Here is an 11,212-nt window from a genome sequence, read left to right as displayed (position 1 = left end):
TAGTGAATAACATTTAAATCCATTGATATGAGAAGAATTTTAAGTATTTTTCAAATGCAGATGTCTGTAGAATAATGAATTCAGTGAATACTTGACTTTTATTGCGAACTTTTTAAAAGAAAACCTATCTCCTGATGGCTCATACAGCAAAATTTATTGAAATTCAATTGTTGTCAAGTGGGGCCCCCTTCCTCTGCTTTTTGTAATTGTGGGCAATCTAGACACAACATTTTCTTGAAGTGTAAGCCAAAGCCCCAGATGCCTGCCCAGATTCTATCCTTTCCAATTTACTTTGACATCCTCAGTTCCTTTCATAGGAAATGAACATTAGCCTCTTGTGCATCTCTCTTCTTTGGTAATGTCCCGTCTGAAAGACCATTGTCAGAAACCAGCCAGTTCTTACCTGACCCAGACATATAATTGAAATGCAATTCTACAGGTGTTTGGCAGATGAACTAAGGGAGAAACCTCTGCAATTTCCATTGTCATTCTATAACCCTGCTGTCTGGTTCTTAAATCATTTTTTTCCTTCCTCATCTTGAATTTAAGTGAATGTTAAAACAGTTAATAAAGTGAGACTGTATTGTAATTTCTGCCATTTACTGAAATCTGTCAAGTTCATGTATTGTTTTCATCATTTTGTGACCCATTCCACATCCTGGCAAGGGCCTACTCTCAGTCTGACATGACAAGCGGTGGCATCATTCATGGAAGGATGAAGAACTTTCCCAAAGGTCAATTCCCTCCTAAGATGAAATATCTTGTAAAATTTGGCCAAGGCTTCAGGAAAGCCAGAAAAAAGGGGGAGGAAAAAGTTACATTTTTCTTCTTTATACAAAAGTTACCTCTGGTACAATTTTCTTATGAGCTCGATGACAATTCTAAAAGAAAAGAGATTATTTTGTTCCTCTGTGGAAATTTTCAAAGCCACAGGATAATGGTTTCAAAGAAAGGAATGAGGAATGATGAAATAACAACAATGCTATTACCCTTTCAAGGAGAAAAACTACCAGCACATTTCAACTGGGTGGTCTAATTATTACAAATGAATATTTATTTTTTATTTGTTTGTTGGTAGTATGACTTACTCCAAAAGGATTTAAAGAAGCTTCAAAAGAAACTTATAAGATAGCAAGATAACTTTATGGAAAAGATAAAAAATAACTATATGGAAAAGAATCAAAGAAAAACTAAGAGGATAGAAAATGAGAGGGAGAAATGAATTCAGTAAATAAAATTCATGTTGTGTCCTTTGTCTTGCAAAAGGTGTATCACAGATTAGTACAATCATTAATTGTTAATTAACTATAAATTACTAAGTCCACTGCTTATAGAATGAGGATATGAGATTGAAGACCTCTAAAAGTTGTTCTCAATGTGAATATTACAGCATTCTTTGTAGGATAGCCACAGGTGTGACTAACAGATGAACTTAGGTTACATTGGAAGCAAACATGCACGTGCTATGACTGAGATGCTCTTTTGCACCTAAATATTAAAGCTAACCTGAAAGAGTAGCTTTCTTGAAGCATACAAATTCCCCATACACATATTTATGATTTGTATCCTGAAAGCTCATATCCTAGTGTCTCATGACAATTATAGATGAGCAGTGGCCCATCAAAAAAATGCTTGTGATCTGGAACCAGCCCTAAGGCTATTGACTGAAAAGCAGTTTCTGGTATACCTACAGAAGAAAATTCACTATTGAATTAAACATTGGGGGGTAGGGAGGAATTACTCTCCCAAAAGAGCAGTCAATACTCTGTGGGTTTGAATGATTTATTATTCTGCACTGTGAAATTGGCACCTAGGAAAATGACTCGCTATTCATGAAAGCATTCTATTCAACAGTCCTGTGCATGACATGTTCTTGACATGGTGGGGTGATTTTTCAAAATTACTAGTGGCAGTTTTTCACTTTTCCCCTCAAGTGGCAAAGAGCTGAGAATTGCACTGGCTCCTCTCCCATTGCTGCTTTCTCTGTTCTCTAACTGGGCATGTACAAAACTGGACATAAAGAGTTCAACTGATTTTAAATGCTTCTTGAGGCCTTTTATGCTACTTTATCCCTTGATGACATCCTGGAACTGTCTATACTGGGCAAAACACTGGTAACATTTTATGCCAATGTTAAATTGTTCATCTTAAGGCATTGGTGGTTTGTATTGGCCTTTTTCTTGGCCCCAGTGGGGTGGGATGTGATCACACTCCAGTGAACATCAGCATGCTGAGTAGTGTCCTTGGAAACATAATGCTTCATTTCACAGTATAGAGCTGAGAGTTCCAAAATTGCTTCGAGATTGGTTCCAGCACAAAGTTGAATATGTCACAGAAGATGGCCAAATTCTCCTTGCTATGAATGAAATGCTCTGGTTATTTCCAGAGGCCTCTTTGGTATATCAAGGACCAGAATAACAACCTACCTGTGTGCTCTTTCACACTAATCCTGATTCACTCATCTATCTCTTGTATCCATGGAAGTAGAAAAAACATCTATATCAGTCTAGACAAAATAATCAAAACATAAATAATAATAGAAGCAATTCCTATTAACAGGTCTACTTATATACCTGGCACCATACTGGATGTTTTATTATATTATTTCAATTGGTCCTCATGATAGGTTTATGAACCTGATCTTATTACTCTCATTTTACAGAGGAAACCAAAGTTAGAAAAATAAAATGATTTATCTAAGATCACCCAATTAGAAAGTGCTTAGATTAAAAAAATGTGAAGCCATTGAAAACTTTTTTCAACTTCCTCAAGAAATGTACCATATAAATTATAAATTATTTGAAACTTTTGAATAAATGTTATCCCACCAACCACGACGTTATTAGGGAATATAATTAATGAAGCATAAAAGGCCACACGGACAGCAGAAGATTTGTCTCCAGTCCAGACAAGGCTGCCCAGCCTGGTACTAAGTTTGTGAGTCTGTTGCAAGTTGCCACTTGTTAGTCTATACAAATTACATAATGGCCAACTAAGTTTCAGTAAGCTTCAGGTCTTTCCAGTTAGGTAGGACCCACAGGGCACAGCACACAGTCAACTGTTCACCCAGATATTCAAACTAGCTCATGCTCCCTGAAAACACATTATTTGTTTGAAGTAACCCAGCAAAAGTCTATCCAACTGAGGGCTTAGCAAAATGCCTACAACTAATCCAAGGCCCACGGGTTCATTGGGTGCTAGTTTGAGAGGTCAAAGCTTACACACAAGGAAAAACAAAACATGTGCAAATGTAGCTGAATCTTTCCTTCCAAAGCAATGCTGGAAAACTCATGTAAATATACAAATACACTGAGCTGCATTGTGAAAGGAGCCATTTGTTTTACTAACACAAGTTGGTATGGTGCAAGATTTTTCTTGGCAAATAAACAGAACACAACGGAAAAATTTGTAAACAATGGGGTTTTCTGGCAATTTTTTAAAAACTGAATGAGCAGCCTTTCCAAAAGGTAAAAAAATCTTTGCCTTTTCCTCAATCTCCCATGAGTACTACTCACATATAATGACTTTAAAAGTCAAAGCAGATGAAGAAATACAGCTCAATGATCATCACAGCTTGTTAAAAGGACCATTTGGTCACTAGTGAGCTAAACTGCCAAATGCTCAACTTGGGGAACTATGTAGGCCAAGTCATACTAGCCCAAATGAGAAGTCTCTCAATGACAGTCACATGCTACAGTTCAGAAGGTGAAAGTCAAAAATATAGAGGAAAAAAGTTCCCCAAAGATAAGGTATGTAATATTGGCTGAAGAAATCTTAGCCTAGTATGGCCACACCTGTCTCCTGAGCAGATTTCAGGCAAAATAGATGAAGTCTGTCCTTAGCAAACTAAACACCTTTCTTTCTGCTTAGTCATTCAAAATAGCTGAACACATACACACCATTTTGGAGACACTGTCTGATTCATTTCATTTTTTAACATGCTCTTACATCATAATTTATGATATATATAATAAAGATGCAAAGGACTATGAATTAAATCTTTTCTTAGGTCAATTCATGTCTGAAATGTTTTTAAGTGAAAACGTTACATACTCTACCATACATAATTGTACACAGCTACTCATAAAAGTTATATATTAGGTTTTACTGTCCAACTCTAGTTTCCCCTTCCTGAAGAACTGCTAATAGCCCTTAATGATTATGATTAAGGAACTAATTCTGGACAATTCTCTATATTCCACACTAGCCCTGTTCCACTTGGTTTGTACCAGGATATATTCTTACTTCAAGGTTTCTGCCATCAAAGTTCATCAATGCTACTTACATATTTAAAGTCTCTCTCCTCTCAGGAGGGTGAAGTGGGTAAAGGGGATCAAATATATGGTAGCTGAAAGAAACTGGACTTTGGGTGGTAATCACACAATAGAATATATAGATGTCAAACTATAATGTACACCTGAAAATTGTATAATTGTATTAACCAATGTTATCCCAATAAACTTACTAAAAAATAATAATAAGTAAATAAATAAATAATTTTTTTTTAAAAAGTCTATCTCCTCTCAACAGTGTAACCAAGGTCAACAATCTGTTAACAACATGTGTGTACATTTTATACTCTTCTACATGCTCATATATTCATATATAAGCACATATATATATATGTATGTGCATATACATAATTTGATATACACCAATATAGGGACCAGGAATATTCTTTGATTTTCAAAGATGAAGCTACATACATATATTTTTTCCTCACTTAAGAGTATATCATGGAAATCCTTCCAAGTATTAATTTAGCTCTTCCTTTTAATGGTTGTTTAATAGCTCAAAGTAAATATTTGCCACAATTTAATTAATCATTTCTCTGTTGATGGGGATTCAATTTTTTGCCTGTCTTTTCCCACTTAAAACAGTACAATTCAATTAAAAGTAAAACGCAATGTGATTATGCAAAAGCTTGATCTGTACAGCTAGGGTGCGTGAGGCCAACTACAAATAGAATACAAAAGAGGGATTCTTCAGACATCCTTTCTATTCCTTTGTCCCTCCCCAATTTCACATCACCACACAAACTGTGTAATAGTGCCCCAATTGGTCTTCATTTCCACTCTTGCCCTTTTACATTACATTCCACAGCAGGCAATGAATTGTGAAAATAACAAATCATCTTATTTTATTCCCTATTCAGAACCTTCAAACAGTTTCCATTCACAAAAAGAATGAAGTCCAAAGCCAACCAAGTCCTACATGATCTGGTCCTTGGCCACCTCTCCAACCTTATCACCAGACCCTTTCCCCACACTCAATTCACTAACCAAATTCTCTTTCTTGTTGTTCCTTAACTGCACCAAGAACCCTCCAACTACTGACCTTTGCACCTGATGTTCTCTATGCCTGAACACTTTTCCCCAGAAGTCCTAGGCTCCCTCTTTCAGTTTATTCAAGCTTCAGCTTAAATGTCCTTTCCTTAAAGAAGCTTTCTCTTTCCTTGTCTTTGAAGTCCTCATCACTACCTGACATTACATTACGTAATTAAATAATTATACCTTTTCCTCCATTAGAATGTAAGCTCCATGCCTTGTCCTCCACAGTATGCCTAGGCCCTATAACAGTGCATGGCATGCAGTAGGTGCTAAATACATATTTGATATACGTATTTGTTGAAAAAAATGAATGAATGAAAGGGGTTAAAAGGAACACTATAATATAGATACAATACATGTAGACTTTGAGTCTTACAAGAGTTGTAATTGGAGGCATTTTGCCTGGATTGGCTCTAACATGTACTTCATCTTGTATTAGTACTGTATGTTACTAATCTTTTCTACAAGCATAAACAGTTAAAATTTTATATGAAGACAGACACCAGGTAATGGCCCTAAAGATTCATTATGCCATTTCTACTACTGCATACAGTTACTGGAGCTTCCACTTAATTTCACCCTTTGTGGTCTCCCTGAGCATGAACTGCAGAGTTATTAGTGGGGACCAATGACAACACGGGAGAGAAAAATATCCCTACATGTGAAGGGTGTTCTGTTCACTTTCGGAGTAATATGAAAAGGAACAATAGAAAATGAATGCTGAGTTGTATTGTTCTTCATGTTTCTTTGAGTCCAATATAATCCAAAAGACAGACATTCCCATTATCTCCTATTTAGAAATAGTCATACTTTGCATATAAATTTGAGCTTCAGTAAAAAGAGCTAGTTAACCAGTAAGGAATAGGCATTCTATGAAATGGAAAGTGGTTGAGGATTCCATTAAGCAAACTATGACTAGATAGGGTTAACTCTATTTTTAATGGAACAGCTTATTTGCTGACTTGTTATGGTTTTACTATTGTTTCTGTTTACAGGGCTTTCCTTCAGAGGAGGCAAAATTGAGCTGATTGCTTCCACCACAAGCTTTGTGAAATTCTACTTCTTATACTGAACAGACTAAGAGAAATTTCCCAGCAGATGGAAGGAAGTAGGTTTACCAGATGGCGGACAGACATGGGATTTGTATGAGAACAATCTGCCTGTGAATCCTTCCACCATTACTGTCTATACCAAGTGTACTACAGCTGTGCCTTCCCCAGCTTAGGTTTTCTCCTTTCATCCCTACTCCTATCTGAAGACATCTTTGGTGATGATGTTGATTTAACTTCATCTGAACCAAGATGCTGACAAAGACAGTAAAGTGGAGTACACACATTTTCTTTTTAATTTATTAAAGAGTTATATAGCTTACTATTTGTCAGACATTGCTCTAAAGATTTTAAATGATATCTCATTTAATCTTCCAGTCAACCCTATTAAGTCAAAGGTATGATTAATTGGTTAATTGATTCATTCAAGTCACATAGCCAGAGACTAGCAGACCCGGGATTTGATCCTAGCAATGTAACTTCAGGGTCCACACTTATAATCACAACCACGCTGCCCTGTACGTCACTTGCCTCTGACAGTGTGAAAAAAGCAAAATCTTATCTATAACTCTTTCTTTTTAACTGAAAAAGCTATTTGTAAAAATTGTCAATGAAAAAGTAGAATAGCAACAAAAAGCAACCACTACCTTCTGTTTTAAAGTATATTAAGTACTTTAACAAAAACCCAGTTTAAGGAAAAAAACTTTGTATATGAAGAAAACATGGGTAAAATATTAATACTTAGTGTCCTGGATTTAGGTTACATCACAACTATTTGCCAAGGGTAATTTCACTTGCACTGATAATTTAAAAACCTGTTCCAGAAAGAGGTTCTATTTCACAGGAACACCCATTTATAAGCCTTGTAATCTGTGGTTAATTCCTATAGGATTTCATTTACCCCAATTTGTACAAACAAAATTAGGCTAGGTTTCTGTTGTATATATATTTGATTATATGTAATTAAGAATGTATGAGCTCAGTTTTCTTAATATATCTAATACTATTTTATAGCAATTTTTCAGAGTGTTCTGGACCGTAGAGAATTTGTCTCATGCCAGGGATATGAGGCGAAAATTGAAAAAGAGATTATGTGCTTTGAGAGAGGAAAATGTTAAGGAGAAACTATTTATAAAATATATTAACTAAAATGATGAGTTGAAGAATATCATCCCACTAGCTGAGATCTCAAACAAGATCAGCTCTCTTCATGTCAAAAAGTAAAATGTGGTTACAGATTTATCAGTAGCCGGTTTGTGATAGAGTTAGGACTCAGATCTTCCACTGATTTTTAAAAATCAGTAAGAAATAATTCCTGCCTTACCAAAACAGCAATAATCCAAAGCATAATTTTAAAGCAGGTTAGAAAAAATGTTCAAAACCTATTTGAGAAAAATTATAAAATTTTCTGAAACTCACAAAAGCAGAAATGGAAAGACATACCATGTTCCTAAAGAGACCCCATATCATATAGATGTCATTTCTCCCTACATTTATTTATAAATTAATAGAATCCAAATAAACATAGCAAATCTTTTTCAAAAGCTAGACAAATTTGTTATAAAGTTTGAAAGAAGAGACAAGATAAACAATAACAGTAAGCAATAAACTTAAAACAAGAGCAATAAGGAGTGGTCTTACACATATTAAATATATATATATAAAGTCCTTATAATTAAAATTATATAATATTAGCTCATGAATAAACAGACAAATGAAGTAGAAAATTTAGAAAGAGACCAAAGACATACAGAAATTTAATATATAATAAAAACAGCATCACAAAGAGGTGGGTGAAATGGGTTCTTAATAAGTGGTTTGGAGACAACTAGAGTCATATGGAGGGGAATATATCCAACTCTCACACTAAGTGAATCAGAGATCTAAGTGTAAAACAACCATAAAAGTACTAGATTTTGAAAGCATGACCAAATTTCTGAATAATCTGGGAGGAAAACTTTCCTAACCACAACTCAAAATCCAGAAGCAATAAAGAAAAAGACTGATGTATTTAAGTATATTTTTTACAAATTAAAAAATAATAATAATACAATAGTCCCCCCTTATCCATGAGAGATACATTCCAAGACCCCGAGTGGATTCCTGAAACCTCAGATATGTAGGTACCAAATCCTACATATACGTTATTTTCTATATACACATACCTATAATAAAGTTTAATTTATAAATGAGGTGCAGTAAGAAATTAACAACGATAACTAATAAAATAGAACAATTATAACAATATACTGTAATAAAAGTCATATGAATGTGGTCTCTCTCAGGAATTTATTTTTCCTTCTTTACAATTTCAAAGATAGGAAATTTGTTCTTACCGTAGAGCTTAGCAACCTCAGCATACGATATTTTTTTCTTTCCTTATGAAGTCCAGGACGTTCACCTTTTCACTTGAAGGAAGCACTTTGCGGCTTTTCTGGCATATTCGAATTACCAACATCACTACTATTCCACTTTAGGACCACTATGAAGTAAAATAAGGGTTACTTGAACATAAGCATTGTGATACCTCAACAGAACATCTGCAGCGTACACAGCGTTGAGACGCTAGAAAAAGGGATGATTCACATCCGGGCAGAATAGAGCAGGACTCGCGAGATTTTATCACGCTACTCAGAACGGCGCCCAATTTAAAACTTGCGAAATTATTGTTAGAATTTTTCGCCTAATATTTTTGGACCACAGGTAACTGAAACTTCAGAAACTGAAACCACGAATAAGGGGGACTAATTTTTGCAAGGCAAAAAACTCCATGAGCAAAGTAAAACCACAAATGATGAACTGGGAAGATTATCTGAAATCTCTATCACAGACAAAAAGTTAATACCTTAAGATAAAAGAATTATATCCATCAGAATAGGTTAGACCTTGTTCTAGTAACAATGTGAAATATTTCAATGACATAAAGCAACATTATTTCTCACACTATATGTTCCGTATTGGTTAGCAGGGGGCTCTATAATCATATCGCCTTACCAACCCAAACTAGGAGGCTTCCTCTCAATACTTGCTTCCACAATGGTGGAGGCAGGGGAAAGGAGCATGCCAAACAGAGGGCTGGTTCTTTAAGCATCTGCTGAGAATGCCCTTCAGTTATATTGGGCAAAGCAAATCTCATGAAGATGCTGAGTTCTATAGGTGGAAGTATCAATTTTTGTGAATAGTGGTAACAAACCCCACGAAGAGTTTTTAGCAATAAGGAAAAAATAGGGAAAAAAATTCTATACGAGAGATAATCAATAGATATGTTTTTTAACGTTGGCACTATTGACATTTTCAGCCAGATAATCCTTTGTTGTTGCCTTGTAAATTATACAATATTTAGCAGCCCCTCTGGCATCTATCCATGAGAAGCCAACAATACTACCCTCCCATTGTGACAACCAAAAATGTGTCTAGATACTACCAAATGTTTCCTGGAGGCAAAATCTCCTGTAGTTGAGAACAATGGTTTCAGAAAATGGAACACAATTGATCCTTAAACATATGGATATCCGCTCAATCTCATCCATAATAAAAGAAATGTAAATCAAAACTGCAACATACCATTTACCACTCCTAAAATCAACACAATCTTGTCACAAGGCTTCACTCCAGAATACATTCCATAGAAAAAGCAAGGTACAGAAAAGTGTTTAAAATATGCTACCTTTTATCCAGAAAAGGAAGGAATACAAATGAATATTTGTATTTATTTACCTTTTTAAATACAAAACAATAGAAGAATAAACCGAAAACTAAAAAAAAAAAAAAAAAAAAAAAAGATCACCTATAGGTGGTGGGGGTGGGTGGAACTGGGAAAGCAGGGTACAGGGTAGAAGACAGATTTACCTTGTTTTAGGGTTTTGATTTTAGACATGATAATGTTTCACGTAATCAAGAAACAAAAATTTTTAAAAAAAAATAAATCCCCCAGCTGTTTTCCGGATCTGGTGGAAGAAAAGGCGCCATCATGGGGCTTGACATCCGGCACAACAAAGACCGGAAAGGTTTGGCGCAAGGAGCTCAAGAGCCAGGACTTCTACCTAAGGCTGCTGGTCAAGGTGTACAGGCTTCTAGCCAGACGAACAACTCCATCTTCAACCAGGTGGTGCTGAAGCGGTTGTTCGTGAGTCGCACCGACCGGTCGCCTCTGTCACTTTCTCGGATGATCCAGAAGATGAAGATTCCGGGCGGGGAGGGCAAAACCGCTGTGGTCTTAGGGACGATAACCGATGACGTGCGTGTCCAGGAGGTCCCCACACTGAAGGTTTGTGCGCTTCGTGTGAGCAGCCGCTCCCAGAACCTAATCCTTAAGGCCGGAGACAAGATCCTCACCTTTGACCAGATGGCCCTGGACTCCCCCAAGGGCTGTGGCACTGTCCTGCTCTCTGGTCCTCGCAAGGGCCGAAAGGTGTACAGGTATTTGGGCAAGGGCCATGAAACCCCGCACAGCCACACCAAACCCTAGGTGCGCTCTAAGGGCCAGAAGTTGGAGCGAGCCAGAGTGGTAGGGCCAGCCACGGCTACAAAAACTAACCCTGGATCCTGCTTTGTTATTAAAAAGATTTTGGATGCAAAAAAAAAAATAAATAAATTAAAAAAATAAATAAATCTCCCAAATATAAAAATAGATAAGCTTAACCGAATATAAAGTTGATGGCATAACCAGATAGAGAAGAATTATTCAAATATTTTTAAATGCAATATTTGTATTATATATCAATACTGGAATATATCCTAAGGACGCAAAGTACCGAAAAAATATCTTAAATTACATTTAACTGTCTTATTGTTAGTAGTGATATCATTATTATTTTGAAACTATTATATATA

The 11,212-nt window shown here is 35.9% G+C and overlaps 1 pseudogene; it reads left to right on the top strand.

Moving 5' to 3' along the window:
- The first annotated feature begins 10,349 nt into the window (after nt 1-10,349).
- On the top strand, nt 10,350-10,915 carry LOC102895659 (annotated as a pseudogene).
- Nucleotides 10,916-11,212: the final 297 nt, after the last annotated feature.

The sequence above is a fragment of the Pteropus alecto genome, unplaced genomic scaffold (assembly GCF_000325575.1).
Source record: "Pteropus alecto unplaced genomic scaffold, ASM32557v1 scaffold73, whole genome shotgun sequence".
Taxonomy (NCBI): Eukaryota; Metazoa; Chordata; class Mammalia; order Chiroptera; family Pteropodidae; genus Pteropus; species Pteropus alecto.
Note: the sequence above shows the minus strand (reverse complement) of the source record. Positions and strands in the feature narration are given on the sequence as shown.